The sequence below is a fragment of the Acartia tonsa genome, chromosome 7, assembly GCF_053477335.1.
Source record: "Acartia tonsa isolate MP-2025a chromosome 7, ASM5347733v1, whole genome shotgun sequence".
NCBI lineage: Eukaryota > Metazoa > Arthropoda > Copepoda > Calanoida > Acartiidae > Acartia > Acartia tonsa.
In genome coordinates this window covers 8,717,755-8,735,023 of record NC_137266.1, presented here as the reverse complement: position 1 = coordinate 8,735,023, position 17,269 = coordinate 8,717,755, and positions in this window count along the sequence as shown.

Sequence of the window (17,269 nt, the reverse complement as noted above, 5' to 3'; positions counted from 1 at the left end):
CAAATTCATTTACAATTTTGCTTCGACTCTTATACTTTTAAATTCTGATTATTCAGTTCAGATACTATACAAGTGTTAATGTCCGTTTGTCCTACCGTTTCAGTGCCTCGCTTTTATGGATGTTGTCATCCTTGTTAGGGAAAGGATAATAGATGATAAGTTGATGTACAACTCAATTATAATAAAAAAAATTGTCTCCATTTAAAATCCATTGTCTTCCCCCCCCCCCAAAAAAAATCGTTTGTCTTGGATTGAAGAAATCAATATCGAGTTTGCAATAGTGTTTCGAAGCTAAGGCATTCTCTTTTCTATGACTATTAACATAATATTTTCGACGTCTTTGCCTTAATTACAGGGTTCGAACTAATTACCTTCAAGACAACAAACATAGTTTAATTTTGAGAATGTATATCACTTTTCGTGCTCAATTATGATTATATCCTATTTGATATCAAGGTCTTATTATTGGTGTCCCACCCTTTAATAGATTGGGTACTTTCCCAGCTAACTATTGGCGCTCCTATTATATCAACATTCAACATATTTGATAACAAGGACTTATAATAGATTTGGTACCTATATTATCTACAATGATGTCCAAGCTTTTTTGACGAGGGTAGGGAATAAAAATATCGAAAAAAGAAAGGGAGGGGAGGTAATTCAATACGTAAAAAAAGAATTTGGAAAGTCTTTCATTTTTAGAATTTAAAAAAAACGGATGGGGGTTAAATAACCAATAATACCCCTCCTTATCGATCCCCTTTCCACCACCAGTGGACAATGGGCTGTTTATTACACTAGTCCCCAAAGTTATAAATATTGTTTTCTTTATCGTTAACTTAACAATTTTGGAGACTTTTACAGAATTTTTATTGGTTGGTTTATTAAGTTGAGTGTTAAAATGTTTCACCACTAATTTTAATTTGCAGAAGGGGTAACTTTTTGTGTCATTGTTGGGGATGTACATCAATCTATAGGCTATTGTCTTATCCCTCTACCACCACCCCTAAATATGTCTACATTTATATCCTGCAATTACATGTTATTAGAAGAAATATAAATTCCTATAAAATATTTGGGCACCTTCTGAATTTAAACTTTCTATACAATATGATATACATTATGTTATAAGACAAATTATAAATAATAAATGTAAATTTATATTGATATTTGTTAAAAAATAAAGCTTTTTTTTACAATTAAATGTATGTTCGTCGTACTATCGTTGCTATGAACACTGGATAAAGATTTCCTTGTATTTATACAGAATGTTGAAATCTTAATTTGATATCTTTATTGGCTAAATTTTTTTATTTAATTTCTTAGATTGTTTGGGCTTTGCTTTATGAATATTTTTGCTTACTTGTAATTCAAATAACATTTTAAATTAATTTGACAGTAATTAGGTTTAAATTGTCATAAAACACTTGTTAAATATTTGTTTTATATTTTATTATTTGACTAAAAATATATTATAGTGAATAATCTAGAACTGCTTTAGTTCACGAAATACCTTCAAACCAAAGACTTGGAAAAAAATACCAAAAAGTACAAAAGAAAATAAACTACTTTTATATTATAGAATTTTTCTTTTTTTTATTTAGTAAACTGTTGATGGGTGGGGGGGGGGGGGGCTTTTTGTCTCTCTCTGTTTAGGTAAGACTTTTAAATTTTCCACCAATGGTTAAGATTGAAAAAGTTTTATCCGTTGGATTAGAAATTTTCCACGAACATTAAAATAAGAATCATAAAGTAATACCAGTTTTGTTAGTTCGGGCCTTTGGCTAACAAAACTGTTTGAAACCGCGAAAAAACTGTATAGAATACGATGCGATAAAAAAAACTATTATATCCTTATACCTCGCCTTGGAAGGCAATTACATTTAAGTTTAAGTTGTGTCTATCCATATTTGTCAATACATGAATAAACACCAGGGAGGGGGAGGAGACATTGGACTGTAAATTACAGTGGTACCCAAAGTTTTATAAGTTTAAGTTGTGTCTGTCCTTATTTGTCAATACATGGATAAACACCAGAGGAGGAGGGGACATTGGACTGTAAATTACATTGGTAACCAAAGTTTTATACCAGCATTATCTCATCACAAAACCATTGGATTTATTGAATTTTGATTGGTTCGGTTTGGATGTTTATCAATTTACCAACCATTGTCTTATCCCTTAAGATCCCTGATAAACGCTCATGGATGATTTGTCCTAAAGTTGGGTCAAAATTATGAAATAAATTCAAATATCTTTTCTGTAGATTAAGATTATTGGTGGTAAAGTTTTGACACGTCGTTGGTTTGTACAACCCAATCAAGATTTAATCAGACAATAAGAGAATCCTTATACTAGAGTAACAGGATGTTTGTGTTTATGTCTGTGTGTTTGTTTGTACCGAAGGATCTCGCTAACCGCTGAACCGATCTGGTTCTCCTTAACAGGGTAGATTCTCATAAGTCCCGGGAAGGTATATAACTATTTTCTTGGGGGAGTGGGACAACCCCAACCCCCCAAAAAATGAAAAATATCCCCCCCCAAAAAAAAATATTTTTTTTTTACATTTTTTAACTAAAATTAAAAATGCTAGGGGGGGGGGGAGGCGGCACCCCCCCAAAAAAAAATTTTCACCTCCCAAAATATTTTTTTTTTACTTTTTCTTTTAAAATCTAAAATAAGAAATTGGGTTATCAAATTCGACTCCCCCCTCCTCAAGTGCCCCTAGAGGCCTCTAGGGGCGTAGCCGCTAGTAAATACATATAGCATTTAAAAACTATATGTATCAGTATATTTAAAAGCGAAGCTTTTCTATAATTAGGGTTGGTCCGTCCATACGTCCGTACGTAACGGATAACTTTTTTCGTTAATTTAGGCATGTTAAAATTGTCCTATCGATTTCAAACTTTGCATGATGATTCCCATCGGAGTTAGGTACGAGTTAGAAAGCGAAAAAACTCTATAATCGTTACCAGAAAGTCCGTACGTCCATTTTAAACATGTTGCTTTTTAACTTCTTAACAACATATTATTATGTGATAAAGTTATCCTATTGTTTTGACTTTTGGAATACTGATTCCTAGGACAACAAAGTACAATTTTTTCAGCGAAACATCTTTATAATCAAGTCCTAAAAATGTAAGAATGTCCATAAAAATTATCCAGTATTTCAGTAGTTTTTCAACAAATTTACATAAAAATTTAAATTTAAAAACCTTTGAAAACGTCATACAATACAAATGACCAATGATAGGCCAGTGTACAATTTACCATTTATATATCTTTAATCTTTATATCTAATTTCTTACTTTAAAATAGACTCCTTGTATATGAATAGGGCACAGTTTATTCAGTTAAAGTCCAAACAATGCTCAAAGTAAACTTTTCAAATATGTACATACAAACAATTTTCCGTATTGCACTATGAGCCAGTTTTTATTATTTTTAGTAGCGCAGCTACCATAGACGTCCAAGGGGGGGGGGGGTAAAGGGGTGATTAAATAAATTTTGGATTTTAAATTTTTACCCCCCCCCCCAAACTTTTTTTTTCAAAATTTTACCCCCCCCCCCCAATAAAAAAGCTTGGACGCCCCTGGCAGCTACTCTATAACTTTGACCGACAAAAACTGGTTTTAATCTTATAATTGTACATTCAATATCCGCGGAAAGCTGTTTATAATACGATGCGAGAAATAACTAATAATGGATTCAAACAATGAGTACCCTAATCAAATTTTGATTGGTTGGAACTTAGTCCATCCAAACTTTTCAAGCAATAATTTTAATCTACAGAAGAGGTAATTTTGTTGATTATTATTGAGGATGTACATTTATCCTTTATTTGTCAACTATTTCCACGTTTGTTTATGTTATATATTCAGTCGATAAAATGGTAAATTTATTAGTATGATAACAGTTTTGATAGTGGGTCCTTTTTTCATACATTTACTAAATATAAAAAAAGCTGTTTAAACTATTACTGTTTAGGGGGGCTGATAAACAGCATAAAAAACATTCTAGATCCTTTGTGAAGCTTCTCTAAAATGGAGAACTCAATCGGTTCTGTAGTAATTTTTTTTGTCCAAAAAGAGAGGGGACAATGGAATGTTTACTATAACGTTTTCTTATTCGTTGGCTTTACAACTTTGGGGACTTTTGATTGGTTGATTCTTTAAGTTAAGTGTTCATACGTTTTAACCCCTTAATTTTAATCTATAGAAGGTGTATTTTTGTGTTTCAACATTTGGGATGTACATCAATTTATCGGCCATTGTCTTATCCCTGTTTTGTCCCTTTTTAGATCACTGTGTGGACACATTGCAAATTATTTACAGTAATGAGGAAGTTACGAGTACATACATACACATTCATAGAGATATAATAGTGAGGGAGAGAGAGAGGGGGGGGGGGAGACATAGAGATAGAGCTAGAGAACATAGAGAGAGTGAAAAAAGGGAGAAATATAGAGTTACAGTAAGGGAACAGAAAGAGAGAGACAGACAAAGAGAGAGAAAGAGAGAGAGAAGGAGTGCGATACTTAGAGATAAAGTGAGAATAGATAGATAGACCCTCGATGTAGAAAAGCTTTGCTTTTTAAACATTGATCAGAATTATCCCAATGGATATATTGTTACTTGGATGTTACACCAGACAGATTAGTTATTTGTCCATTATTATCCCTCCAGTTACTCTATAATAATTTATTGGTGACGATGCACCTTCACAAATACGAATTCAGCATTTTTCGATATGGCAACTACATACATCACAATGTTTACAGACTAATTATTTTATATTTAGTTTGATAATTTTTAAAATTTTACTCAGTTATTATTTTATTTCATTTAATATTTAACATCATTCCTTTATCAAATTAATAGATTTCTTAAAGAATATCAAAAATTTTATAACAAAAATTTTTTGTTTTATTGAATTTTAGAAGTTATTTTTGAAAAGAAAGCAAGCTCTAGCGGATAAAAATGTAATTTAAATATATACAAATATCGATACAATAGTAATGTGAAATTTTGTAGGTATTTAAAAAATCAAACATCTTAAATTTTTAAATACTGAGCTTTTTTATAATTAGGGACAGTTCGTCTGTCCGTAATTGTTAGCTTTTTGTTAATTTAGACATGTTAGAATTGTCCTATCGATTTCAAGCTTGCTTAATGGTTTCTAAAACAATTAGGTACAATATAATCAAGTTCTATAAATGTAAGTATGTCATATAAACTAAATATATTCTATTTATACGTAAAGTTATATGTTGATAATATTTCAGCTCAGCTTTTACCCCTTTAATTAAATGCTATATTGTCAATGTAATCAAATATTTTCAGTGTTTTATGTTCATATAACTTTGTATTCAATCGTCATAGTAATAACCAATAATTGTTTTATTTTGTGTTATAATATATGTACTTGTTACAAGCGCTGTTTTTCACATATTAAAGTTTTCAGTAGAATTTCGTTTGTAATAGTTAAATAAGGCATCCTCTATTTTAAACTTTGTCTGATTATTCAGTTGGGTACTATTAAGATATTATGGCAAAATTGTTATATCTACAAAAAGTCTGTATGTCATTTCTAAACATGTTGTTTATGTTTCTTAATTATCCATAGACGAGCAGTAACACTATGTATGTCAATGTGCATTTGTCCACCAATTAAATGTTAGTCAACCTTATGCATTTTCATTACAGAAATCTTAAAACAAACATAAAATAAACAATACATCAATTACCACCAGAGCTAACCGTTAAGCCGTAAGTACCGACATAAGGAAACATTACGACTATAGAAAAGCTTCGCTTTTAACAAATAACACTATTTAACATACACAAAGAATATATTTCTGTGTTTCTGTCTGTCTGTCTGTCCGTCCGTGTGTGTGTCCGTGATGCACGCAATAACGCGCTCTCATGCACGCATATGTGCAATGGAAGGCTCACACACAAACACAAACACATACACACATACACACACACATACACACACACACACACATACAGTTAGGGAGTTTATAACGGTCTATAACCTTCTAACTAAAACTGTTTGGATGAGAGAGAGAGAGAGAGAGAGAGAGAGAGAGAGAGAGAGAGAGAGATAGAGAGAGATCTAGTGAGTGAGTGGGAAAGAACTAAAGTACGTACGCATATTAGAATGTATCGATTTTATATTTTTGTGTGTTAAAAATAGACTTCAACGACATATAAAACGGTATTGTTTTCTCTAAAGACTAGTAAGTCTACTTTAAATTATAGGATTTTAAAATGAGAATAGTTATTTCTCGCATCGTATTATAAACAGCTTTCCGCGGATATAGAATGTAAAATTATAAGATTAAAACCAGGACCTTTAAGAAGCTTCCCTAAATATTCTGTACTGTGTAAATAATCTCCCAATTTAAAAAATCGCGTCAGCCTACTAACGCACACGTTCACATATTAAGCATTCACAAAAATGAGTTTAATTTGATAGGACGATTATACCACAATATAAATGTTTGTAAAGTACAGAATAGATTGGGTAAAAAAGATAATGTAATCTTTGCCAGTCGTGTTTTGCTATCAATTTAAAAGAATACTAAATCATATCCTTAGCCTATGGCAATTTAGTCCAAGATACGCCCCCCCTGCCCCTCTCCACTTCAAAATGCGTATATATATGCGTACATTCACCCTTCTCCTGGCATAAATGCGTACATATATGCGTAGCAGGGTCAATGTTCGTCAAATTTTAAGTTTAAGATAAGGTTGCCATTTCTGTAAAATGATGTAAATTATTTAAAAGCAAAACTTTTCTAGGAAGTTCCTGTAACAGGTCCTGTATGTATGTTCTTTAGTTTTTTCTTTATATATTACGATTAGCTTTGACTATTTTGTAGATTAAATTACTAGCACGATAAGGATAGATAAATATAACTCTATAATAGATATTTAAGGGGTAAGTACATATATCTTTAATTTAATGCATTTAAAAAAACTACCAACTAAAAAAGGTGGGGGGTTTGAACAGTTATAGGGCATTTTGAGGAAAATGATTAAAGAATTTCTGTTACAATATTGTGTTGAGCATTGCTTTCATGGATGTTGTCATCCTTGTTATTAATAATAAATTGTAGAATAATTAGAACATTGCATTGGTAGTACGACATTGCTAGGTCATTGCTACTAATGTATCAATGTCAGACTGACAGGGATGGAGAGGACATTGAGACAAAAAAACATAATAGAATAGAACTAGTGACCAAGCCCCTTATAATTTTTCCCGAATGAATTTCGTTGTTAGTATACGCTGAGCCCAACCTAATCATTTCATTGGTTAGCGCGATTTTAAGTTTCATACAGACTCATTCTTATTTACTAAGTAAATTTGCGATAACTTTTATTTAATGAAATCTTCCAATTTTTAACATGTACAAAACGGCCTGCTTAATTGCTTCAAGATCCATGTCAGATCTATATAGGAAATAAATGTCTATAAACGAGCTCAAGTTTTCCAAAGAATATATGATTAAAACTCATAGTGCTCCAATAATCCATAATAAACTCTCATTGCCCAGAACGATAAGACCCATTATTTTACTTTATTAAAAATAAATTCAGTTTTTTAATTTCATGTTGCTATTTACCTTATATTGATGTACTTAATTTCTAATCATAAAAAAGAAAATTTAAATTTATAATATAATAAATTTAAGAAAACTCTGTTTTAAAAGAATTCGATTGTGGCGACATTTTGTGTGGTCAAATATTAAACTAAAATTGTAATCATCATCATTAACCCTTTGGTGATGGTAATGTAAAGGAAAAAATGTAATTTAAAAAATCTTTTTAAAATCATTTAAATTATTAAATATTTACTTTCTTTTAGATAGTAATGCCGGGTGAGGAAAATAGATTTATTGAGAAATAGATATGCATATAGAAAACTAGCCAATAGGGAGATAATTATATCGAGCCAACTCTAGTTAAAGATATTACAGGATATTTTTTTTCTCAGAAAACAGCTTCCTATCCATGCATTGAACAGATTTGAGTTTACATGGTTTTAAATTTTAGACTGATCTTTTGGTCATGAGATCTCATACCAACTTTAAAAGGAGTATCATATTTTTAATTTTATTTTATTATAAAAATCTTAGTAGCGCAGCTATTTTGGGACTATAGTTTTGTCTTTTAGTTGATCTTAAACTGAAAGTTTATCAGTTACTAAGGGTGTCTGAGTTATTTTGTGAAGATTTGTTGGACAAATAATTATAAGGGTGTTGCCTTATTTCGAATGTTTTGCTGCTTATTAAGATCTCGCAAAAAACTAAGAAATTTTCAGGGATTTTGTAGCATTGATTCAGGGCAGGTATAAGGCCATTTTGGTTCTTTGGTCTAATTTTAAAAAGTAGGGTATCTCAATTCCCCTTTTTGGGACAAAGCCCCTAGAGGCAAGGGGCAAAGGCACTTCAGTCACCGTCAAATTCTCTAGTTCTGTAAAAAGAAACATAATTGAACTTAAGAGTATCTCTTTAAACCAAAAAGCATGCAGCCTTGATCATATGATCCCGTAAACTGATTCTATACCATGCGCTCAATATGAGGAAATAGACACATATTTATAAATATTTCACTGCATTGTTTACATGCTACCATAGGAATAATTTAACAAGTAATGTTTTTTATTTTAGTAAGATGTGTTTTTCTCCCCTCTCTATCTATCAATTTCTTTAGAATATTTAAACCAATATGATGCTTGCATTACTAATTTACAGTACAAAGATAATATACTTATTTATGCTTATTGATGGTTAAATAAAAGTAATTAAATTAAGATTTACGGACAAGGATCGTGTAATCAAACAGTTTTTAGAGAATAAGATACAAATATTTATTAATTTTTCTCTTTATTCTCTAATCCCAATCTCTAAGCATGCAAGATGCTACAACCATGTGCTTGAGAATATACAGTTAATCTAAAAAATACTAAACCAGCTTCGCTGATCCCCTTGGCAAAATCCTGTACACGCCCCAGTGAGTATAATAAAAGTACTTGTTATTGTTTTTAAAAGCGAAGCTTAACTAAAATTAGGGCCTGTCCGAAAGTCCGTCCATGACGGATGGCATAAATCGTTACTCTAGAATATTTGAATTGTCCTATGAATTTCAAACTTTGCATAATTTTTTAATTTTCATTTTAATATTCATGAAAAGATGTCTATAATACGATGCGATAATTAACTATCATAAGCACAGATACTATGCATTTTTCGATGACGATTTGTGCGTCTGATTAGCTGAGCTTCGTAATTATGGATGTTGTCATCCTTGTTTATCCAAAGGAACTTAATACTTCCTTCCCACTTCATAAGAATTAGCAGATTTGTTTAATCTTGCTTATATCCTTCCTTATCAAAATTTTTCATTGATATCTAAGCTAATTAGTCCTTTGAGATCTTGTACACGGCTGAATTATAAATGAATTGCTGGGAAGCTTAGTTTTGGTCCAAGAAAAGTTTTCAGATTTTTTTGAGTAGTTTGCATTTGTCTTCGATATGGTTTCAGGAATTAAATATTGTATGTTTAAAAAGAAGTTTCGTGATTTTAAAATTGTATTCATTTGTAAAATTAATCCTAAATGTTTATTTAAGCGAAGCTTTCTATAATTTACTTAAAACATTCACTGATGTTTCACATAACAATTTTTGTTACAATTATTCCTAGGACAACAAGGCACAATATTTTTAGCGAACCATCTCTATAATTAAGTATTTAAAAGATAAGTATGTCCGTAAAAAAATCTTGTATTTTACCAATTTTGCAACAAGCTTATAAACAATTTTGTTTATACCTTTAAATTTGACACCCTACAAGTGTTCATGTTCGTTTGTTCTACCGTTTGATTTTAGAGCTTCGCTTTAATAAATGTTTTTATCCTTGTTTTTCATAAAAATGCTATTGTTCTTTATCAAATAGATAAATGTTTATTCATATGAAAATAGTTGCCAAAAATCTATTCATAACATAATTCATGGTAATTTTTCATATTTATAAGCAAGCCGCTGCTTTTTGTACATTTTAATATATCTATAATACAAAGTAGAACGATGTCTGTCTGTCTGTTTGTTTGTTTATTTTTTTGTAGCGAAGGATTTAAAAACTTAGAAAAAAATGGGGTTTGGGGGGGGGGGGCAACCCTTCCATGCCTCCCCCCTTTAATTTTTAAAAATCTTAATTCTAAAAATGGGTTTTGGGATTCCACTCATTCTCCTCGAGTGCCCCTAGAGGCCTCTAGGGGACGAAGCCGCTAGTTGATAAATACTACTACTACCACTTTTACTTTTAAACCTTAGATTTTTGGGTTGTTTGCAGCATAAGCTTTATTAACGACGGTTAACCAACTGCTCGAAAAATCCTAAACTTGTAGAGTTGATTTGCTACTTGAAAAATAGGCCTAAAGCGAAAATTTAATACTTGTAAGTTAACATAATAAATATAGAGACTCTAGATGATTAATTTAGGGACAATCCGGTTAAATTAATGGTTAGAATTCGATACGCAAGGCAGAGGACAATATCATATTTTGCGATACGATTATTTGGGTACAGTCCCTTTCGTGGCAACGCCTCTTGAGGGGCGATTCATCGTATTTTTAAAATAGCTTTTGATTGGTTATTTTAGGTTAGGTTAGGTTATACTGGGTTAGGTGATTGCCCCACAGGGTTAGAGCCCCCCGCAGGGGCTAGAAATAGGAGAAAAGCAACTGTGAAAAAAACAAAAAATCGCCCCTTAAGGAGCGTTGCCACGAAAGGGACTATACCCGATTATTTTAACTATCATTGCCACGTCCCTGTATCCCAAATTCTAAAACTGTTTAATGATGAATAGATTCATTGTTTATTATTCAACTATATCTTTTTTAATCAGATCCTTTTGCAAATTCTACTTATAACTAAGAGTAGGCAAAAATTCAATTCAAATGGATAAGAACATGGACAATAAACTAATATATCTCCAGTGTTAATGAACAAAATTACACCTTTTAATCATTTGTTGATACGTTTGGACACTAATAATTTGGAACCAACCATTTAAAAGCAGAAATTTTTTGAACCAATAGCGTTAGCATAAAACTTTATTTTAGTGTAATTTACAGTCCAATGTCCCCTCCCTTCCTTCACAAACTAGAAAAATGAATAATTTAACAAATCTTTGCTATTCTGTGGTTTATTCACAAAATATAATTTGTTTATAATTTTAGTGCAGTTCACGGTAAAATGTTCCTGTTAACGATTATCTACAAAAATCTGTGAACTTTAACGGCTGATAGCGGCTAAACGGTTGAACGAACATGTTATACCCGTATAAGCTGCATAAGAAGGTTACCTTTCTTTACACATAATCAAATTTCTTTGATTAATTAACAAAATATATTTACTATTATTCATAAAATATGTATATTTTTTATACTTTATTCTTATGAAAAGAACACTTTTTAACCTACTGACATTTAATGCTAAACAACCATTAATTTTAGCTGCACTAAATTTGAACATTAATTAACAATATTTCATCAACATGGACTTATCTTTTTAATAGAATTTTCGTTATTTGTTAAGATATATGGACGATAAATTGATATACACACCCAATTATGACAAACAATATTACTCCTCTGTCGATGAAGTTTTTTGGTAAAAAAGTTTGAATATAAAATTTCAAATCCAACGAATGGATGAACGTGTTTCTAAACCTTTGCATGGTGACCAGTATAATTTACAGTCAAATGTCCCCTCCCTCCATGAATTAAGTTGAAAGGTATCAAATATGTGAGTTTAATTATTTTCAATATTTTTATCATTATCCTAGTGTATGTAAAGTGTGTTACTTTTTTATATGTTTCATCATTATTTGGCCACAACTCAGTCAAAAATGCTTACAAAATAGACCTTTTTCGACCTAAGATGCTCAAATACTTCCTTTACAAGCCCCATCAATCAGTTTTGAGATATCTCAATATTTCAAGGAAAATTGACAAAAAAGGCAAATTTCGGTGTTACCTTTTTATATGCTCAGATACCATAAAATCAATAAAAAAATACTTATTTTTACTTTTCTCTCATTTTTAAAGTTTGATTCTGTTAAAGTAAATATTCTTGAAGGGATTTATGCATTGATTTTACAGAAACATAATATTTGGTGGAAATAAATGATCTGCAAAAGAATTTTTTTTGGAAAATAAGAAATTCAACCCCCATTGCCCTAGAGGACAGCTGTTGACCTCTAGTGCTCATGGTTTTGTCAAGTACATGTAAAAGAAAAAAAATAGCCAAAAAAGTACATAAAAAAGTATCTTAATGTGTTAGAAAATTAAATTGTTTAACTTCAAATTTGGGGATGCTGACCTTAAAGATGCTCTTACTGGTGGTGATGGTGACCCGGAAGGCATTTGAGTACATGAGCATTATGGCAACACAACTATTAATCTATGTTCTGATTTTTAAATTCCTAGCAGCCTCCAATGAAAAAATATAACAAGAACTTTTAAAAATCACAGTATTTACCTTATGAATTTGAGAATAAAAAAATCATTTAGGGATTTCTCTTGATTGGAGGCTGCTAGGAATATAAAAATCAAAACATAGATCAATAGTTGTGTTGCCATAATGCTCATGTACTTCAATGCCTTCCGGGTCACCATCACAACTAGTAAGAGCATCTTTAAGGTCAGCATCCCCAAATTTGAAGTTAAACATTTTAATTTTCTAACACATTAAAATACTTTTTTATGTACTTTTTTGGCTAAATTTTTTCTTTAACATGTATTTGACAAAACCATGAACACTAGAGGTCAGCAGCTGTCCTCTAGGGCGATAGAGGATAAATTTCTTATTTTCCAAAAAGAATACTTTTGGATACAATTTTTTTCCACCCAATATTATGTTTCTGTATAAATCAATGCATAAATCCCTTCAAGAATATTTACTTTAACAGAAGCAAACTTTAAAAACGAGAGAAAAGTATAAATAAGTATTTTTTTATTGATTTTATGGTATCTGAGCATATAAAAAGGTAACACCCAAATTTGCCTTTTTTGTCAATTTTCCTTGAAATATGGAGATATCTCAAAACTGATTGATGGGGCTTGTAAAGGAACTATTTGAGTACTTTAGGTCGAAAAGGGTATGTTTTGTAAGCATTTTTGACTGAGTTGTGGCAAAATAATGATGAAACATATAAAAAAGTAACACACTTTATATGAGGAAAACATTTAGTAACTAAGCACCATTTTCCAGGGCCCGGCAGCCGCGAATAAGCCTTCAATTTTATCCTGTCTGGTGGCTTAGCAATTTTAAAAATGGACTGTCGTTTATGGTTCAGGTTCAGACTTCCAGCTGATCTTTAAAATCGTATAAGTATGATTTCCCTGAGGCTTACAGGCGGCTGACGCGCGGCTGCCGAGCTCTGCTATTTTCAAATTCAGAGATAAGTCAATTAAAGATTATTTCCACTATTAATTCATATGCGATGACACTCCATATTTTTAAAGACATGGTTTTTTTTAATGCAATAAATCTTGATAACATATTTATAAAAACTTTGGGGATCATCATAATTCATACTCCAATTTTCTCTCCCTCACTGATGAATTAGAGTGGTAAATAGTGGATGCTGTATTATCCAGCTTCCGTATATGTATAACACGCTTAGTTACTCAGATAAGTGAGGAGACATTGGATTATAGATTACAATGGAACCCAAAATTTTATAACTACGTAATTTTATTCATTGGCTCAAAAACTTTAAGTACTTTTATTGCATTTTTATTGGTTGGTTCCATACAAGTTGAGTCCAATTTTTTTTAACCAATAATTTTAATCTACAGTTAGACTATTTTGTTTATCATCACCTAGGATAAATATTGAATTATCGTCTATTGTCTTATCCCTTAGTTACTGGGCAGTACTTGAAAAACTTAAAATTAAAAAATCTCTAATACATACATAAAAACTAACTAATCATACTTCCCCATTTGGTACAAACCGACACAGTAAGTTAATGAGTAGCTTTCCTACTAATAATTGTTAAGGTAAGATGTCTGTTTTTATTAACATAATTAATTAGTATTTGGTCTGATGATTTATATGTTTAAGTTGCATTTTGTTTTTTTTTATTATACGTGTTAAAAAGCCAAATTTATCTTATCCCTTTATGAAAGTACCAGGTTGTTTGTTTGTGTGTGTTTGTAGCTTACCGCTGAACCGATATAATTCTCCTTTACATTGAAGGTCCAAGGAGGTTTTTAAAATTTATTTTGATGGAAAGTATCTCTTCCCTCATAGAGAAATGGACACTGGAAAGAATTACAAAACTAAAATTAAAGTGAAGGGTCGACTTCTGGAACTCCCCCCCCCCCCCTTCCATCAAGTTCCCCTAGACGTAGAGGCCTTTAGGGGTGTAGCCCCAAAAAGTCCATGTCTAATCTTGAATTTCCTCATGCCAAAAGTTTACGAACTTGATAGTAGATAGGATTTATGATTGTCGAATAATATAAGTATTTATGCTTGTGTAATCAAAAATATTTATTATAACGTAATTGAAGTGAGGGGAGAAGTTCGCTCAAAAAATTAGCATGTGACGTCATAAAAATGAAGGATTATCCATATCTTTCCCCACTTATTTTTTATCAATTTTATAAAAGAAGAAGGTTTTTCTTAATTTATGCCTAATCCTTACGTATGAACCACTTGAAAATGCCAGTCTTTGGACAGGACGTTCTAACATTGTTATCATAATTTTAAGGTTGCTGAGCATAATGTATTTAATAAATAAGCAGGAAATGCGTATTTATATGTTATATGATAACAGATTTTTATCATCACAGGTCATTAACATAAGCATAATACAGGAATTTGGAACATCTATTATGAAAAACATTTATTCTACATACATCCATTTCTTCAAAAAAACAAACAAAACAAAGATAGAATTTTATTTTAACATTATCCTGTATTCAAGCAGTTTTTCGAAAAAACTTACAATTTTTTAACAACTTTTATACATTTATATTCTGATTATTTAGTTCTGACACTCTACATTTTTCTTACCGTTTTAGAACTTTGCTCTATGGATGTTGTCATCCTTGTTTATCACGAATTAAATGAAGGAAATACTTAATAACCATTACAAATTTATTAATTAATATGATGAATCTTTATCATTATCCTTGATGGTATAACGTTATGCCACCCTAAAACCCCCCTCCCTCCCACGTTAATAACCTGTTAAACGTTACATTCACCTATCCCTCCCTTTATATCAAGAGATACTCTTCAAGTTTCATTTGTCAGTTTCAAAATTAAGCTCTTATTTTAGGTTTGGTTAGATTAGGTAGGAGTAAGAAGCCACCTGCAGGGCTAGACTGTGGAGGCAAAGATCCCCAGCTCCACGCAAGAACTGCCATAACGGTTTTTAAGTGAATGGGGGGGGGGAGGGTGAGGGGTGGGGGGGGGGGGGGAAGTCGACCTTCCACTTTCATTTTTAGTTTTAAGAAGAAAACAATAAAAATTTTGGGGGGGTATTTGTCTTAGGGGGATTTTCTCCTAGAAGGGTTAGGGTACCCTTCCCCAAAACCTTCTCTGGACCTATAAGAAGCTTCAGTGTATAGGAGGACCATCCGTTCAGCTACACACACACACACACACACATCCTGATACTTTTACATAAAGATATTTAAGATTTGTAGTTTCCTCTTAAAATTTAAATGATGACAAATCTAGTATTCCATAAACATAATACTTCATACATATTAAATTCATTAAGGTTTCGGAAACAGCAGGGATTTAAAGGGACAAGTCAATGGTCCATACATATAATACTTCATACATATTAAATTCATTAAGGTTTCGGAAACAGCAGAGATCTTAAGGGATAAGTCAATGGTCGATAAATATAATACTTCATACATATTAAAATCATTAAGGTTTTGGAAACAGAAGGGATTTAAAGGGATAAGACAATGGTCCATAAATATAATACTTCATACATATTAAAATCATTAAGGTTTTGGAAACAAGCATAATTACATTTGCTTAGAAAAAGATAGTTAAACAATTATACAGAGACAAGAAAAAGATTTCATAAAAATGTATCAAAAAGTATATCTAAAGGGATAAGACACAGGCCTATATTAAATTGATGTTCATCCTCAATGATGACACACAAAATTACTTCTTCTGTAGCGTGATATTAGTGGTTGAAACGTTTGAACACTCAATTTGATAAAAATTACAGGAGTTAATAATGTTTATTGCAAAGGTTGCGTGATTTTAAAAAATCTAACCATGTATATAATAACCATTGAAATTAAATTTTAATCCAAATTTCAGTGACCGTAGCTTTGTACCCTCGTGATCTAAATAAATAAATTTTCATTTCTGTAACCGCAGACAATTGAACATAAAACTCAAACCTTGCAATAAGTATCTATTTAAATAACATATTATTTATATATGAGGTTTTGTGATTTTTTTTGAAAATATTCTAAATATATTTATCCTTATTCTATTTGCTCTAAAAAGTCTAAAAAAATGGATCTATTATTACTTGTATCTTACACCAGATTATCATGTACTAATAAAGTAAAACTTAAAGCCTGCTAAAATAGCAATCCAACCAATCCCCTCCCTCTAGGGTTAAACAAACTGACCAATAAATAGTAGGGGAAATAGCAACCTAAATTGACGACAATTTTTCCCCTGTCATAATATCCACATATATTCTACATCCATTTCTACAAATTTTAGAATGTCGTATGACCTGTCAATGTTATTGTTTTTGAAAACTTAGCTGTCACAGTAAAATTTAAGCATATTCAAGCAAGCTAATGTACTGTTACACTCTGTGACAGAGTGACTTTGAAAACAGCAATTAATATTCCATTTCTATTGTTATTAAATACACTAGTATCACTGTAAAATTACTGCATTAATTCAGAGAGAGACAATGCACTGTTTATTACACTAGTCCCCAAAGTAGTATAATGACGTTTTCTTATTCGTTGGTTTAAAAACTTTGGGTCCTTAAGTAAATCAATTTTGATTGTTTAATAGTTAAGTTGAGTGTTCAAACGTTGCAACCTCTAATTTTAATTTACAGAACTGGTAATTTTGTGCATCATCATTAGACCCTTGTCTTTTCCATCTAGGTTCGTGGCATGAATTAGTCTTTAAATATGATGTAAAAAGTGACTTTAGGCCTGGTAGTTAACTAATAAT